This window comes from Callorhinus ursinus, unplaced genomic scaffold (genome assembly GCF_003265705.2).
Source record: "Callorhinus ursinus isolate GAN/ISIS: 27379988/994484 unplaced genomic scaffold, GSC_fseal_2.0 scaffold18, whole genome shotgun sequence".
In the NCBI taxonomy this organism is placed as follows: domain Eukaryota; kingdom Metazoa; phylum Chordata; class Mammalia; order Carnivora; family Otariidae; genus Callorhinus; species Callorhinus ursinus.
In genome coordinates this window covers 31155873-31174129 of record NW_027397080.1, presented here as the reverse complement: position 1 = coordinate 31174129, position 18257 = coordinate 31155873, and the positions used below count along the sequence as shown (strand labels likewise).

At 45.2% G+C, this 18257-nt stretch overlaps 1 long non-coding RNA gene across 1 annotated transcript; it reads right to left on the bottom strand.

The window, feature by feature from the left end:
- Positions 1–370: 370 nt before the first annotated feature.
- LOC141374466 (uncharacterized) lies at positions 371–1425 on the bottom strand. Its single transcript, XR_012381381.1, has 3 exons — positions 1138–1425; positions 622–772; positions 371–506 (listed from the first exon to the last, which is right to left on the bottom strand). It is a non-coding gene; the product is annotated as an uncharacterized lncRNA (long non-coding RNA).
- Positions 1426–18257: the final 16832 nt, after the last annotated feature.

Sequence of the window (18257 nt, the reverse complement as noted above, 5' to 3'; positions counted from 1 at the left end):
TGAGGGTCTGGCGCGGGGACCAGGTATCAGGGCCATACGTGTAAATCTGGAAAACATTAGGTGACTGAAGATGTTTAAAGTCTTGGGCATGAGTAAGATGGGAGAACCTTTAGAGTGATTGGGGAAGAAGTGTCAGGACTCAACGCTGGAGACCCCGGTTTTGGAGAATAGATGGAAGGGGGTCTTTGGTAAAGGGGCTGGAGTGTAGTTGAAATAGTGAGTTGGGCGAGGGAGGGGGGCTAAGGTTATTTTAGTCTGAGACCTTGGGGGGCTGGTCCCAGAGAAAAGGATGGAATGCCTCCAAATAGTTGAGGACTGACCGCATGTTAAAGTGTAGACTCGTTTTGTCTACACTCGCAATATGGTCTTTGGCTTCATGTAAGGGAAAACTGCCCAAATCCAGAGCTGCGCAGAAAGGCCAAAAAGATCTAGAGGGAATTATTCTTTAGATGGACACTTGGAGGAGATGATCTTCCAAATCCGAATTCCATCACTCTAGTTTGTGTCTGAAACAAGGGGGGAAAAAAGAAGTTGCTTTATTGCAATGTTAGCCTTTTAACAAAAACACCAGTAACTAGATCCAGCCATTGAACATGTATTTATTGAGCTTTTGCAGCGTACTGGGCACTGGGAGTTGGTGGCTCTCATGGAGTCTGGGGACGGACACCTTCAGCTCCTTGTGGATGTGCCTGTTTCCCTCCTGCCCAGCAGGAGCAGGTCAGCACTCACTTCCACATCTTCCTGTTGGTCACTGGAATGCAGCAACACTTCACTGTGGGAAAGAGAAAAGAATCAGTTTAACAACACATGAGGTCAAGAGGTGAAACAGACTGGTCTCCAGCATTTAGAAAATTATGAGAGGGTGCCTGGGTGGCTCAGTTGGTTAAGCGACTGCCTTCGGCTCAGGTCATGATCCTGGAGTCCCGGGATCGAGTCCCGCATCGGGCTCCCTGCTGAGCAGGGAGTCTGCTTCTCCCTCTGACCCTACCCCCTCTCATGTGCTCTCTCTATCTCATTCTGTCTCTCAAATAAAAAAAAAATATATATTAAAAAAAAGAAAATTAGGAGAAAGTGGCCCTCATCAAGTAAAAGTTCCCTTTCATTGGAATAAATAAAAGAAAAATCCCGTATTTTTACCGCTATCACCCAGTGGTGAGGGTGGTTAGATAGAATGTTTCAGTGCAGAGGAATTTACGGTACCGAGTTTATTCAGCCCTCCCAGCCGGCTCCTAGAAACCACGTGTCTATGCCCAAGGAAGCAGCATAAACAAAGCCAAAAGTACATGATGCAATTAACAGTTATGCTGTTTGTGCTTTTCTTGAAAGGCCTCACTCCCACTCCTTTCAGTGCGTCTTCCCCCCTTGAAAAGTGCCACACATTCATTATTAGTCTTTGTTCATTCCTTCATCAAATATTTATAAAGAGCTCTGGATAAATGGGGGGGAGGAGGGGGCCCAGAGGGGGTCAGGGAAGTGGTGCAGGGTGTCAGCAGGTTCTTTGAGTGCCAAGAACAGAAATTCAGGCAGCTAGATTGATGAGGAGGGGAGGCTAGGGGAGAGAAGGGAAAACTCTTTAGAACAGAAGGAAAAGGAGGGGGGGTGTAAAGAAGGGAGGGGGATGGGCAGGAATGAGGGGAGAGGGGGTGGGGGGCAGCCAGGGGGACAGATTGTCGAAAGAACAACAGCTAAGGGGCATTCCCTCAGGGCGCCACCTTTGAAATAAATCTGCTCCAACTGTTTTGTTGTTGTTGAAAATTCAAATGCCAGACTGTCAGGGGTCAAATTCCAGAGAGGAGAGTCTGATTGGCTGGGCTTTTGCCACATCCTTTGGGAAGGTGGGGCATGTGGGTTGACACCATATTATGGGGGACAGGTAATTCCTCCAAGGGAAATCAGTTGCAGTCTGGTGGGGGAAACATGGTGAACTGGCAGAGGAGGAAGACAGGAGCTGCCGTGATAAAGAATAATACCTACTTTTAATGGGGAGGATGCTGAGCCTTGCAGAGATGGTGGAGGATGCATCCAGCAGACAGAGCTGCACATCCAAAGCCACGAAGCAAGAAAGGGCCAGAACTGAGGAAGGGGCAGCTTGTGGTCCACTGTGGTCAGGGGGGGGGGGGGGGGGGGGGGGGGGGGGGAGCGAAAGGCAGGTCACTAAGTGGTGGTTGCGTTTTCTCTAAGTGCATTGAGAGGCCATAAAAAGACCTTAAAAGAGAAAGTAATGTGTTCATTTTAAAAAGATCACCTGGCTGGAGGGTAGAGAGTACGTGAGAGAGTGTGCTCAATCAAGTGACTCCTTGGTCAGCACAGGGTTGTGTCTGAGAATGGAGCATGGACCGCGTAGGGGAGGAAAACTTCCTCAACCCTCTTAGGTTCGTCGATGGGGGGGGTGCAAATTAAACTGACAAAAGACAGATTAATAGGAGAAAAAGCATACACATTTTATTTTTAATTTTATGTCCACGGGGGTTTCACAGAAAAGTGAAAACCCAAAGAAGTAGTTAGACTTGGGGGCTTAGGCACCATTTTAACAAAAGGCATTATATTGTGGAAAAGAGCCAAGACAAAGAAGAGGGGGCTTCTAGGGGGCAGCAAATTGTGGGAAGGTAAAAATATGGGAGAACCCAATGGCAGACAGAGTTATTTCATAAGGTTTGCTTATGCAGAGTTGCCTCAGGACCATCGCCATCTCTGACAATAGGGTTGCTCTCCCCGTCCGGGCACATGAGAAGCCTAGGACACCTTCACTAGGGGAGTGTATGCCCTGCCTTCAGGCAGATAGCTGGAGAACAGAGAGCCCCTCCTGTGGTCACTTTTTCTCAATTGCCTTCAGTCCAAAATTATCCTTCTGCCAAAGTAGCATATTTTAAGATGGCATATTCTGATCCCCTTCAAAGGCACACAGGACCAAGATCAGGCAAGGGGTGGGGGTGGGAGTCGGTTTTTACAAGAAGGACAAAACGAATGTCACAGAGACAGGAGACGTAGAGCGCAAGTCAGGGTCAAGAAGAGCAAGCAGAGACCATGGAGCCAAGTCCAAGACCTAGGTGTTCTTGAAAGTGGGGAGGAGCCCACAGGTACCAGGCACCCAAGTAGACAGGACACGGAGAAGGAAGAAGCAGGAGACACTGTGAGTCTAGATAAACAATTGGGCCCAAAGTCTGCAGTGACTGAGACAGGCCAAGAGGAACCCAGGGGTCCACAGGAACAGCAGCAGAAGGCAAGCTTTCTGCCCTCCGTGTCCCTGGCCTGACTTCTTGTCAGGGAGGGTAGGAGATGCAAAGACCCACGTGTTTTGGAGGGTCTTGACTGAAGCAAGTACAGTCTTCCCGAGTCTCCTTTAGTGAAGAGCAGGGTGATTTAGGGAAAGGGGTTTGGGGGTTAGATAATATGGAACTCTTCCTGTTGATCCTGCTGATGTACCTGTACAAATGTACAAAAAATTTGTTCATTAAGGCATTATGTGTAACAGCCAGCAAACAGACTAATAAACAAATAAGGAAACAGCCTAAAAGTACATTTGTAGGGAATTGGTTAAACAACCATGGGCATCCATACAGTGGAATATGTTGCAGCCATTAAAAAGAATGACATAGAACCATGTGTGCTGACATAGAGTCATGTCCAAGTTGCTTTATTTGAAAAAATCCAATTACAGAACAGGAGTACAGTGTGATCTCTTCGTGTGGAAAAACAGGGCATATAAATATGTGCTGATATGCGCATGGAGAATTTTTGGAAGGAAAGACGTAATATTAACAGTGATTTTGTCTGAAGAGAAGGGCTGGGGCTGGGAAGGTGTGTTTCTACTTTCCTCCTATTTGATTTCTCTTTCTATGAGCATATCTTACTTCTATAATGAAAATATTAAGTAATAAAAACTGTTCTTAAAACCAGAGTAAAGATTCATAACTCCTTAGAAATAGAAGGGATCTTCCATAATGGATAGAGGACATTTGCCAAAAACCTACAGCAAAATCACACTTAAAGATTAAATAAGGGGGCGCCTGGGTGGCTCGGTTGCACGTCTGCCTTCAGCTCAGGTCACGATCTCCGGATCCTGGGATCCAGCCCTGTGTTGGGCTTCCTGCTCAGCAGGGAATCTGTTTTTCTCTCTCTCTCTTTCTCTCTCTCTGCCCCTTCCCACCACTCATTCTCTCTCTCTCTCAAACAAATAAATAAAATCTTTTTTTTTAAGATTTTATTTACTTTTTGACAGAGAGAGACACAGTGAGAGAAGGAACACAAGCAGGGTGAGTGGGAGAGGGAGAAGCAGGCTTCCTACTGAGCAGGGAGCCCAATGCAGGGCTCCATCCCAGGACCCTGGGATCATGACCTGAACCGAAGGCAGATGCTTAACAACTGAGCCACCCAGGTGCCCCATAAATAAAATCTTAAAAAAAAAAAGATTAAATGAGAAACCTTCCTTTAATGTCAGGCATGAGACAGCAGTGCCCACTGTCTGCACTTCCACTTAACCATATGAAGGATTCATGTCCTAACCTGTGCATTTAAGAACAGAAAAATCAATAAAAGGTGTAAGACAGAAAAGAAAAAACAATCCATAGGTCACAGATAATGTGATCATCTACATAAAATTCAAGAGAATGTTTGAACTGATACATTTTTTGGAGCTGAGAGTTTATTGAATTTCAGGTTAATACTTCAAACTCAAGTGTATTCTTATATATTGGCAACAGTACAATTTTTAAACTACCTTTTATAAGAGGAAGAAAACTTGTATAACCAAGGAACAAATATAACAAAATATATGTACTATTTCTGTAAAGAAGATTGTAGAACGACAGTTATAAAACTTATAAATTATACAATTTATAAAATTGTTTAAAATGTACGTATTGAAACATATTAAAAAGTAGAGCTATATACCATCTTCATGGATAGGGATATTCAATATCTCATAAAGATGTTAGCACACTCCATATTAATATATCAATTCGATAATACCAATCAAAGCCCCAAAGGGAAATTTGAGGAATTGACAAGCTTATCTTGGAGTTTAGATGGAAAAGCAAACAAGTTAAGACAAATAGTTAAGGCTATTTTGAAGAAAGAAGGCAAGGTGAGAAGTTGTGGGCCTTGCCTTTCTAAATATTGGGACTTATTATAAGCTTACAGGAATTGAGACATGTGGTATTGGCATAGAGGTAGACAAACAGACTAAAGGAACTGAGCCCAAAATTAAACCCGCAGATATATGGGTATGATTTATGTGGTAGCGGTGGCACTGTCGTGACAGGGTTTGAGACATGTTCCCCCCAAATATGGCAACTTGGCATATTAAGTAATCTAAATGGAAGGAATTTGAGCAATGGCAGCTGCATGAAGGACTCTTTGACCTTCCCCTGAAGTAGATCATAGATCCTCACGGGACAAATGCCCTTTCTGTACCCAGAGAAAAGGAGCATCCTTATCTTCAAAGATGAGGGGTGCCAAGAGAAATCTGAATGAATAGACCTTGCTAAGTTTCCCCCAGTTTACTCCTCTTGGATCATACACAGTTGTCTTATCATGTTTTCCCACGACTTTCCACTCTTCATCAAACCCAGTATAAAAACACTCAGATTCAACTATTCTTCAGATCTTCATTTCCTTGTGAAGACTCCTGGGTCATGTACAACTTATATTAAGTACATTTGTACGCTTTTTGTTAATCTATCTTTGCCACAGAGCCCCCCCACCAAGAACTTAGAAGGGTAGAAGGAAAAAGATGTTTTTCCTCCCCTACAACAGGTTAGTGATACAAGACTGGAGTGATCAATAATTGGTGCCGAAGATTGGATTGTGCATCTAGAAAAAAATTAATTAAATTACTTCATACCAAACACAAAAGTACATTCCATTAAATTAAATGTGAAAAGCAAAATTTGAAAAAAAAATGGGAGGGAAAGTTAGGAGAATACTAACAAAAGATTTCTTAACCAAGACTCAGAAAGTACAAACCACAAATAACAAGGCAGATAATTCATTAAAATTAGAAACTTCTGTTCACCAAACATCATCAACAGCAGACACAAAAGGACAATACAAGCCACAGACTGGGAAAAGATAGGTACAGTTTATAAACAACAAATGATTCACATTTAGGATTTACCAAGAACTCCTACAAGTAATTAAATTGATTTCCCAAAAGAAATGGGTGAAGGCTGTGAACCGGAAATTCACTACATTTTTTTTTCTATACTTTTCAGTATGCATGAAATATTTCATGATTTATAAAACCAAAGCTCTAGTGTCAGGTATCTCAACCTGGCTGTGTCACTTTGGACAAGTCACCTCCCCTCTCTGTGCTTCCTTTCTCCTTTGTAAAATTGAGGGTTGCATTGGAAGACCTGCCATGTCCCTTCCAGCATTAAAATTCCAATAACTCATCAATCTATAAATGGATAAAGTGGTATATCCACACCATGGACTATTATTTGGAAATAAAAGGAACGTAGCACTGACACCTGCCATAATGGGGATGCACCTTGAAAACAGTAGGCAAACTGAAAGAAGCCAGACACAAAGGACCACATATTGTAGGATTCCATTTATATGAAATGTGTAGAATAAGCAAATCCGTGGAGACAGAAGGCAGATTCGTGGTTGCCAGGGGCTAGCAGGAAGAGAGGACTGGAGGGCATGATGGCTAATTGGTGCAGGGTTCTCTTTGGGGTGATGAAAATGTTCTAAAATTGACCGCAGTGATGATTGCACAAGTCTGTGAATTCACGAAAAGCCACAGAGGTGTGCGCTTGAAGTGGGTGAACTGTATGGCATGTGAGTTGTATCGCAACACAGCTGTGAAAAATGAAAGTTTCCATTTTCCAAAAAGAAAAATTTTCAATGACCCGATATTCATCCTGTGACTATTCACTGCAGCAGCAGTGAGCCACTCACCGGTGTCCTCGCTAACACGGATTCCCAAGCGTGGTTAGCTCTTTAGAAAAGTTGGGGACAGCCTATTCGTAAAAGTGGGTGTTGGTGACTAACTTCTGCCTCTCCTGAGACACATCACACAGATTTGAAAGTTGGAGGGAAGAAAAGGATCGCAATGTCGCAGACAATCTGATAAAGGGAGCCAGGAAGGGGAAGGTCCTATTAGTCAAAGTGCACGAAAACACTCCTCTACAACCAAAGATAGAGAAAATAAAATCCTAACTCTGGTGGCTGTCATTGCCACCAAAAATAAATAAAATAAAACAAAATAAAACAAAATAAAAATACAGGTAGCAAGTGGGAGGCTGAGATGTTTCACGATCAAGAGCTGTAGTCCTAGAATGAAAATACAGTAGCTTTGGTTGTTTCCAGCTGTAAAAGTGATTTGGTGCCGGATATCAAGTTTATGGCCTTTCCCCGGGTGTAATAACTGGTAAGTGCCTGAGGAAAATCTCTGTCCAAAATCTAGCAGCTCTCCACATAGGTCTTCCTGCCTCTACTGATGGGGAGCTAGCAAATAATTACATTATTTCTGCCGTAAAGCCCGATACGTCCCTAATAAAAGTTAATGATTACGCACAGGCTTTCAGACATTTGGAGTCTAGACTGAAGTCACTAAAAGGAATCTTTGTACGTTCCCTCTTCAGCATTCCATGTGGGTAGGACTTTCAAGTGACTTCAGCACCAGCCTCAAGCTGACAGCGTATTTGTTGCCTTCAGTCTTAGGCACGGAAGCCCCATTAGGACCCTGGGAATAGGTCAAGGCTTGTCCTTGATGTTCCAAAACGTTAAAAAGCTACAGCATTAAAACATGAACGCTGAAGGCAGAACACTTTAAAATGAGAAAATAACATCTCTTCTTTGTAGGGTTGGAAGCTTCATCTCTTTCCTTAGACACCATAAATATATCGTTTTCTCTTCCTGCCCCAGTGAGAAGAGCGGGGAGATGGGAACAGAGGTGCCGGCAGCGAGTATATTCTGACATAGTTGTAGGATGTCTGAACTGGGAAAGAGCCTCACGTGCCCTCTAGTCCAACTTTTAGCTTTGCAGAAGAGGAAACCAAGGCTTAGGAAGGTCAAGCGACTTGCCTAAGGTCATTGGCCTCAGGCCCCTGGGGAGTTAACACATCAAGGTGGATGGATAACTTTTTGCATTTAGCCTTCCTGGCCATCATGCTGCACAATCACAGAGGGCTGCCGGCTTAGAAGGGCCCGCGTTTGGTTTAATGCTCTGCTGCCTCTGCTTTGGAAGTCTTAGCAGTTTATAAACAAGGGGCCTTGAATTTTTGTTTTGCACTGGGCCCTGCAAACAGTGGGTGAAGCTGTCCTGAGCTGGAAGCAAATATTCCGGGCTTTGGGGGCTGCCATGGTCTCTGCTGCAACCACTCTAGTCTGAGGGTGTATCGTGAAAGCAGCCAAGATGATAGGTCATGAATGGGCATGGCTGCACTCCAATAAAACTCTACCTACACATCCAGTCTGCAGGCTGGATCCCGCCCATGCCCTGCCAGTTGCCGACCTTGGGCCAGTGCCTCCGTTTCCTGATGGGACGAATGGGAAGAATATTACTCATCTTCTAGGGCTGTTCTGAGAACCAGTCACTGAAACAAATACAGCACCTGAACAGTAAGTATTATGTAGTGTGAGCTACTATGACCTTTGAAAAGAAGATTTTTTTTTTAATTGTGGGAAAAAATAACGAAAAAATTTTTTAATTGTAGTAAATTAGACACAACCAAGTTTATCATTTGTCAGTGTGCAGTTGCATGGCATCAAGCACGCTCATACCGTGGTGCGCCCATCACCACCGTCCATCCCCAGAGCTATTGTTATCTTGCATAACTGAAACTCTGTCCTCAGGAGACACTTACTCCCCGTCCTCCCTCCACGCCCTCCTCCACCAGCCCCCACCCGCCATCCTTCTACTTCATCTGTCTCTGACTTTGACTGTTCAAGGTATCCCATGTAGGCACGATCATGCAGTAGATGTCCTTCTGTGACTGACTCATCTCACTGAGCAGAATGCCCTCAAGGTTCATCCTTGTTGAAGTGTGTGTCCGAATTTCTTTCCTTTGTGAGGCAGCATAATATTCCATTGTCTTAGCTCGGGCTGCCTTAATGAGACACCAGGGACCGGGGGACAAACAACAGGAATGCATCTTCTCACACAACAGGAATGCATCTTCTCACAGTTCTGGAAGTTAAAAGTCCAAAATCAAGATTGCAGCATGGTTGATTTCTAGTGAGAATGCTCTTCTGGCTTCTAGAGGCCACCTTCTGTCTATGCCCTCAGTGGTGGGGACAGAGAGAGGGAGAGCAAGTGGTCTGGAGTCTGGCCTTACAAGGGCACTGATCCCATCAAGGGGCTCCACTCCCATGACTTCATCTAAACCTAAGCACCTCCCAAAGGCCCCGCCTCCAAATACCATCCCATTTGGGGTCTTCAACATAGGACTTTTGAGGGGACACACCTGAATCCTTAGCATCCGTTGAATGGATACACATTTTCTTTGCTCATTCATGTGCGGTTGGACACTTGGGTTGTTTCCACTACTGTGAATAGCACTGCAATGAACTTGGGTGTACAAAGATCTCTTTGTATCCCTGACTTCAATTTGGTTCCATTCTTTTTCACCCAGAGGTGAAACCCCTGAGTCCTATGGTAATTCTATTTTCAATTTTTTGAAGAACTGCCATACTGTTTTCCACAGCGGCTTTGCTATTTTCCATCCCCACTAGCAGTGCATGAGCGTTCTAGTTTCTCCATATTTTTTCATTATTTTTATAATAGCCATCCTAAACTAGTGAAGCAGTGTGAAGTGTAAGTTGAGTGTGAAGTAGTATCTCACTATGGTTTTGATTTGCATTTCCCCAATGATTAGTGACGTTGAGCATCTTTTCGCGTGCTTCTTGTCCACTGGATTATCTTCTTGGCAGAAATGCCTGTTCGAGTCTTTGGCCTGTTTCCGAGTTGGGTAGTTTGTTTTTTTGTTCTTGAGTCTTAGGAACTCTGTATATATCCTGGATATTAATCCCTTATCGGATGTACGATTAGCAGATCTTGTCTCCCATTCTGTGGGCTGCCTTTTTACTCTGCTGATAGTGTTCTTTGATGTACCAAAGTTCTTCATTTTGGTGAAGTCTAATTTTTTTTCTATTTTTCTTTTGTTACCTGTGTTTTTAGCATCATATCCAAGAAATCATTGCAAAACCCAGTGTCGTGAACATTTTCTCTTGTTTTTCTTCTAAGAGATTTATAGTTTTAGCTCTTGTGTTTAGGTCTTTGATCCATTTTGAGTTAACTTTTCATATAATGTTAGGTTGGGGTTCGACTTCGTTCTTTTGCATGTGGATATCCAGTTTTTTCAGCATGGTTTTTTGTTTGTTTGTTTGCCTTAGTTTTTGAGAGACAGAGAGAAAGCACAAGCAGGGGAGGAGCAGAGGGAAGAGGGAGAGAGAGTATCTTAAGGAGGCTCCACACTCAGTGAGTCTGATGCAGAGCTCGATCTCACTACCCTGAGATCATGACTTGAGCCGAAACCAAGAGTCGAATGCTCAACTGACTGAGCCACCCAGGCACTCCTGTATCTCTTCTTTTTGAATTGCCCGCTAAATCCTTCGCCCACCTGTTCTCTTAGAGTTTTAGGGTCACATATATAAAGGACGTTAGAGTATCAGCACTTGTTTTGCTACATAAAAATCACCAAACAGTCATTGGGCACCTCTTTAGACAAGCTGCCGTGTCAGAGGTTGGCCTGCATGACGGGGCAAGGAAAACCCCACAATCCTGGCTTTCATGGGGCAGGAAGAGAGGCTGTCAAGGCAGAATTACCCGAATATGTGATTACGAAATGGGATAAGCCATGTAGAGGCAAGGGCCTGTGTGCTGTGAGGGGATCTGATCTAGTCCAGGGCTCGGGAAGGTTCTTCTCAAGAAGTGACACTGGAGCTGCAATTGGAAGGAGGAGTGAGCAGGAAATGAGCAGCTGTGGTGGGAGGGGCGGGGGCTGGAGAGATGTTAGCACGCGCAAGGCCTGCGGCCCAGAGGAGCTGGGTGTGTCCAGACGCAGGAGGGAATGTGCTTCCAGCTGGAAGGTGAAGGACGACAAGTGAAGGGAAGTGGGGGTGGGTGCAGAGACTAGAGTTCCAGATTAAGGTGAGGCAGTCAGACAGGTGTCCGGCAATGATTTACTTTGCCTTTCTAGACTCTTTGTCCACAGCTATAAGACAGCCATCCAAGGTCTAGGTGCGTAGCTTGTGGTTCTTTAAGCTCTGCCATTTTCTTGGATGAGTTCACCACCCATCACCCAGAAGTTTCCTTGATTGGCTCTTTCACCCGTTCATCTATCCCACAGATATTCACCGGTCACCTGTGACACGCAGGCTAGTAAGTAAGCTAATCTCAGAAGCTGATGAGTTTTTAGAAGTGAACTAAAGGGGGGGTGGGGAAGTGTGGAGAGCTGACTGGGCTCTGTGTTGGGTGTTGGTGTGGCTAGAGCTCTGAGTAACCACCTTGAGGGCGGCAGGGGGCTAGTGGCTCGGCCCCTGAAAGTGGAATGGGGATCTTTATCTTCATCCTCAGGGTGGAGGGAAGTCAAAAATGGTTTTCAGCCTGGAAGTGATTGAAAATCACGTCTGTGGTTAGGAAAGGTCCCTCTGGCTTCTCTGGGGACGATGAAGCTAGGGCTGTTGAGTGGACCCCAGAGGTCATGGGAAGCCCTTTCTGTGGTCCACGTGGGAGGTGAAGGTGTCCTGAGAAGGGCTGGAGGCAATGAACACCCTGTGATATGGGTGGATGGCTCCAAGGTTTTCCAGAAGGACAATTCACATGGGCTGGCAAAGGGTAGGTCAGGGGAGGGAGAGGGGGGACCCAAGAAGTAGTCCCAGGTCCCGTGAGTAGAACTGGAGAGGGTGCTGTTTAATAAGAAACAGAGGCCCAGGAGGGCTCGCTGTGGGGGAAAGACCTTGAGCTTGGTGTTTGTGAGTTAGTGCCCAGGAACACCCGTGCAGAGAACAAGTTGGAGAAGCCAGGGAATTGGCAAAATGTGATGGGAGCAGTATGTGGATTTGAGATCTTTCAGGGGTGCAACAAGGGCTTTAGATCCACAGAACACGGGGGTGAGACAGAGGGAAGGGAGGAGGGTGGACCCTGGTTTCTAGCTTCTACCACCTAGAAAGACGGTGCTGTTTTGTGTAAAATATCTTTCCTCACTTGTCATTGGCCTTTTACTTTTGGGGGGGATGGAGTTAATTTAGCTCACCATGAAAGAGTGGTTTGCCTGTATATTTTATTAATGTTAACGTGAAATACGTCTAGGTCACAGAAATTTGGGGCCATGCTAAACCCATATGTTAAAAATAAAGTTCTCGGTGCGCTCTGAGAAATAATACGAGGCCATGCCTAAACACAGGGTCGAGTTCATCACCTCTTCTACCATCTGGAAAACCTGCGTCCTTTTGCGGATAAACTTCCACATCACCATCTTCCTAAAAGCCTTGAATTCCAGGTGTGACTAAGAAGAGCTCCAGACTGTGAGTCGACACTGTTCCCTGAAAGGTGTGCACACCAGCTGAATCCTTCTTAAACAATCACCAAAACAACAATTTCTCTTGTTCCCACTACGGCTTTGAGCCACACAAATTAATTACATCACCTGTAAAATTAGCCCTGTGTTTTGCATCCAAAGGTCAATGTTCAGCCTGAGAAATGGTTTAGTGCTTTCAAACACAGGGTTCAGCATATAAATATTTATCACAGGAGGACAGGAACTCATTGTACACGGCGTGTTTACCTTATCAGGCAGTTACCTGGGGCAAAGAGTCCACTGTCTGCTTCCTGTCCCAATTTCTCTTGCCCAAGACCTTGGGCAATTGTTTATTTGACAGAGTGTTCTGTCCCATTCCCTTTCTTCTGGGAATAAAGGCACAGCATGCTAATCAAGTACATCACCTGGTCCACAAATACCTGGTTTCCGGAGAGGGGAGAGTTCTAGGTGTTTGCTTGAAAGATCCAACAACAGTTATGAAAGAGAAAACTTCTGTGACACCCACACAGAGAACAGCGAACATGCCTTTCTCCATCCCTGACTTTTGTTTTGTTTGGGTTAGTGTTTCGAAAGCTCTCAGTGGACTCTGTGGAATGCTCAAGCTTTTGATAGTGAAGACAATGTAACAGACACGGGCAAACAGCGATCACAGACTGATTTGTGGCAAAAACACAGCCTTCTATTTTATTACTGTTTTCTATGTTTATAAAGCGGGAATGTTAGAGAAACATTGGCCAAGTTGGTTTTAATCTGGCCACATATTTGTTTTGGCCACTCTTAGCTTTTATTTCAAAAGTTCTCATACTAACTAGCTCAGGCGATTGTTACATAAGAAAGCCCGGCTGGGCCGCATGCCAAAAGTTCAACTCAGCATCTTTCCGCCTCCGCATGGTGGTCCCAAGGAATGGGTTTGTGAGCCTGCGGAACAGAAATCTCAGGGCAAACTAAATGAGCCGATATGCAAGGAGCCTCTCGCAACAAACTATTTTTCAGGTGTTGGTTTTCCTATCCTCCCGATGTCCAGTTCTCACTCATCAGTCATTATTTTTCTTGTGTGGACTTATCAGGATCTCTTAGCCTTTTCTACCCGAGTAGTTAACTCTTAAAATTGACTAACAACTCTGCACTGTTAGATTTTAATTCGCATTTAATTTTGCATCTATTCTAATTTGCATTTAATTCCATTGGTCATTTCTATCTCTTCTTTCTCAATGGCCTGTTGTCCTTTGCGTACTTTTTCTGGAGTTTTCTTGGAGTTTTAATGTCACATAGAATAAGGATATTAAGGACATCAGCATTTCTTTTGTTAGATAAAATCACCAATTATGCATCAGGCACCGCTAGAGTCCTGGGCATTGTGAATGGATTCTTCTGTTTGTTCTAAATATACCCCTTCCGGGCTTCATAAGATTGTCTTTCAATGTAATTTTCCAAAATTTGGAAAAAAAACAAATGTATATTAATATCCAGTGACCCCACAAGGACAGGGCTTGTTCTGTCTTGCATGTTGGTAAATTCCAGCACCTAGACGTGCCTGGACCAAGTAGGTATTTGGTACATTTGTCTAATGAACACAAAATCCATCAAGAAATTATTCTCTATTTTTCCCTGCAGCTGTCCTTTTTCTAGGCAAAAAAAGATCCTAACCTTCTTATTCTAACCCCAAAATCAGCCTCTCATTCTCCTGATTATTTCAATGGTTCTTCTTCAAGATATTCTCTTGACATACAATAATTAAAAATGCATATGGTATCCTAGGTTGTAGACAAAAGTGGGGACATATTTTCAGCTTTGCTGAAATCCTTCATGTGTTTTATGGGCTTTTGGCCACAGCAGCCTGTTGGCCACTGATTTCATTGGAATGATCCACTCTAACTCCCTGAAAACTGATAATAATGGAGCTTATTACCCTATCATTATAATTTTGCCAGATTTCCCCAAAACAAGTCTTCAGGGCTATGAAAACCTTAGACGTGTGGGGAATGGGTAAGGCATCACACCTGTAGAATGAACTGAGGAATTTCGGGACAGTCCCTCTTGCTCCAGAACCTCCCCCACATCCAAGGTCAGCTACGCCTGAGTTCCATTATTTATTGAGTGCTGACTTTTGTGTCAGGTGGTTATGTGAGGCACCAGCAGCAGAGATTTGCGCCTGAGGGCTCAAGATTTCCAGGCATTCTCTTTTAAAAAGTAGGTTCAACCAGGATAGACATCCCATTAATCATGGATACCTTAATCAGTTTATGAAGTCCCTCAAGTTTACCAAACCCCGAAGGGGTGGAGTCCGGATTCCCACCCGGGCGGTCCGGCGCCACAGATTCCAAATGAGTGTCGTCCTACCGCATCATCATGGGGAGGTCACACATTGATTTACTGCAGCGACCCTACCATTCTCTAAGAATTTGGAATTATTTTCTTGGAATTTGATTAGAAACGGAAGGACTCGGAATCTAATTTTGGCTCTCCTAGTAAGCAGCTAAGATGCAGTAAGCGAATCACGTCACTTCTCCAGCCTGTTTTCTCATGCGTAAAATGAGATCAGGCCCGACGTCTGATGAGATTCCCTCCAGCTCTAACGATCTGCGATCCTGTCTTAACCATGGCATTTCCTTTCAGTATAAGCTTGGTTCCTGCGCTCTTTTCTGTAAAATAGGGATATTTAGACTTGCCTAGCCTATCTTGCTGGGCTGCTTCAGGCGAATTACGTGAAATAATAGCTTTGAAGTCACTGAAGAGGACAGGAGATGGGTGTAGGTTACAGTCTTGGGACTTTATGCCGTCCGATAGCGGGCTTCTGCTACTCCCGCTAGCCTGCAACTCAGGTTGAAGGTCAATTAATAAAAGTTTCCGGAACATCTACTCTGTGTCTGTACTTTCCCAGGCTCTGGAGGAACAGTGGGCGCTTGGATCCAGCACTCGAGTGAGAGACAGACACCAAGACAAGTCAACAGAATATACAAGTTTATCTAAGATGAGGGAAGGTTGGCCAAAGACACCAGCCAGGGGCCGAGCTGAAGACGAACGGCCCTGGTTGGCTCAATCATCTTAGAGGAGGGGTAGGGTCTACCCGAGACATAAAGGCTGCTGTTATGGGTTGAATTATGGCCCCACCGCCCTCCAAAGATATGTCAAAGTCCTAACCCCCAGTACCCGTGAGTGTGACCTTATTTGGAAATGGGGTCATTACAGATGTAGCTGGTTAAGATGAGGTGATACCGGACTAGGGCGGGCCCTTCATCTGACGTGACCAGTGTCCTTAGAAGAAGAGAGACAAACGCAGAGGAAAACACCTCTGAAGACAGAGGCAGGGACTGGAGCGAGGCATCTGCTGGCCCAGGAATACCAAGCTCTGCTGGCGAGACCAAAAGCTAGAAGAAGCAAACACGAATCCACCCCTACTGGGCTCAGAGGGAACACAACGCTGCCAACACCTTGGTTTTGCACTTCTGGTTGCCCGAATTGTGAGACCCTTCTGTTATTTTGAACCACCCGGTTTGTGGTCCTTCGTGACAACAGCCCCAGGAAACTGATATTGATCTGTAGGAGCCAGGTACACAGAGGATGGGAGAAGAGGGTCCAAGGGCAGACAGAACAGCATTGGCAGTGGCCCGGGAACATGTCTGGCTGCTAATGATGGCAGTGGGAGTTGGGAGAGGGTGCCAAGGAGGGGCTGGCCGGACGGGCCTTGTAAGAAGAAGGCTGTGTGCGGGATGTGGATGGGATGGAGGCAGTGGAGCCTAGAACCTCACTGGAAGGTGGTGGCCCCTGCTTTATAGGATGGTGCAACGAGAAGGAGGCGATGGAAAGTTCCGGAAAGTATGTTAGGGAAAAAACCTGACCGGGCTGGGGGTGAATTTGGTGCAAATAGGTTTAAAGTATAAATAAATGCTTTAAAGAAGTTAGTTTTCAGGCTGGTGGAGGGTGATGCTCTTCATGAGTGGGCGAGAATTGGGGAGGAGCAGGTTCGAGTAGGGGAAGGGATACCGCAAGTTTGCTGATCTGATATTACTTGGCTCAGTCTTTCCTCTTATTCATCAAACTTGGCTCCAAATGACAACTTGGCTGATTTGTAAAATTCAAGCCCCCTCATCCTCCTCCAAAGAGATGCATGAGCCCCTGAGGCAGATAGTCAGGAGAGTCTTGCCCCCAAAAGGAATTTCAATCATGTCCTTTCAAAGGGTGTAATCACTTGACTAAAATCTCCTGCTTTGAAGAGGAAAACACCTTTTGAATATGTAATTTCTGATGTGTTTGTAAAAGCAGTCGATCCCGATCCCATTTCTTTTAAAGCCATTCCTGGTGAGCCCAGATTTGAAAAGATCATGTCAGTGCATGTCATCAAGATGCCTAGCTTCATTATCAAAGGCTGTTTGCTTATAAATAAATAATAAATGTATTTTCCCATTCCCATTTAATTAGGAACTTTATAAGCTACCCATGAGCTAAGAGTCTCAATGATTGAAACAACAGGTAGCCGGAAATTCATAACAGCAGTGCATGTGGCTATTGGAGCTTGCGATTCGATTTTTCTAGGATTTGTAAGGATGTTCATGGTAACAGAAAGAGGGTACTAGCGGCTGGAGTAGCCATTTTTATATGAAGTGCTCTGTAAGACAAGGTTGGGGGAAAGGACTATAAATATAGTGTTGGGATATTTTAACCTATTTGCACCAAATTCACCCCCAGCCCAGTCAGGTTTTTTCTCTAACATACTTTCCAGAACTTTCCATTGCCTCCTTTTCATTGCACCATCCTATAAAGGTGCATATTGGGATGGCAATAAGAAGGTAGAGGCAGCCCTTGCAAAATGGGACTTGATTATATCTTAAAACTATGTAACGCTTGTCCCAGACCTCCTTTCCCTCTCACTGTCATGTCAGCACCCCCAGAGCTTTACTTATTATCACACAACCTGGCGACCCTTAAACCAAGCTGTCGGTGCCCGGTGCTGCTCCTGAGCTTCAGACCGGGTCCCTCACGTGCTGTGAGGTCCCTGCAGTCCAAGTCTCCTGAACGGAACGTGCCCCGACAGAACTCTCATCTCCTAACCCACCCACCTGCACCTGCTCTGCCCTGGGCTCCTCCTCCAGAGCCTGTGGCCTGGCTTCCCAGCCCCGCCCCCCATCAGGCCTCGGGATTCTGTCCTGATCACCTCCCATCGTCCAGGCCACCGTCTTTTGTCACCTGCATCATTGCCAAGTCTCCCTGGCTCACTCCAGTCCTCTGCCCTCTCATCCATTGTCCTCACTGCAGGCCGGATAATCTTTCACGAATGCAAATTTACCCATGTCACATTCCTTAAAGAAAGAAAACAACTCTTTGCTATCCCTTCATTTATTACTGCAAAGAGCAGCCCAATTTCCTTAACTTGACCCTCTGGTCCAATTCCTCCTCCCCCTTCAGGGACACGCCCCCCCCCCCAATCTCCCCTGACCTTGGTACTGAGTTGAGTGCCCCTGTGCTGCCCACGCACTCTGTTCCCCTGTAGAGTCACACATTTTACAACACATGGAGACTGCTGGTTTACCATGTGACTTACCTGCACACGGATGCACGGGAACATCCATTTCCCTCTTCCTCTTCCATCAAATTTGGCGCCAAGCCTCCATCCTGCCAGGGAAGCAGGAAAGTTAGTGTCATTCCTTCTTGGAGCTCCTGATGCTCCCCACTCCTGTCACAGTGGTCCAGGCAGAGTCATCTGAGGGCACTGTAACTCCAGTCCCCCTTTCCCCTACCCACTCTGCTCCTGGCCATTCCTGGACACTGGCA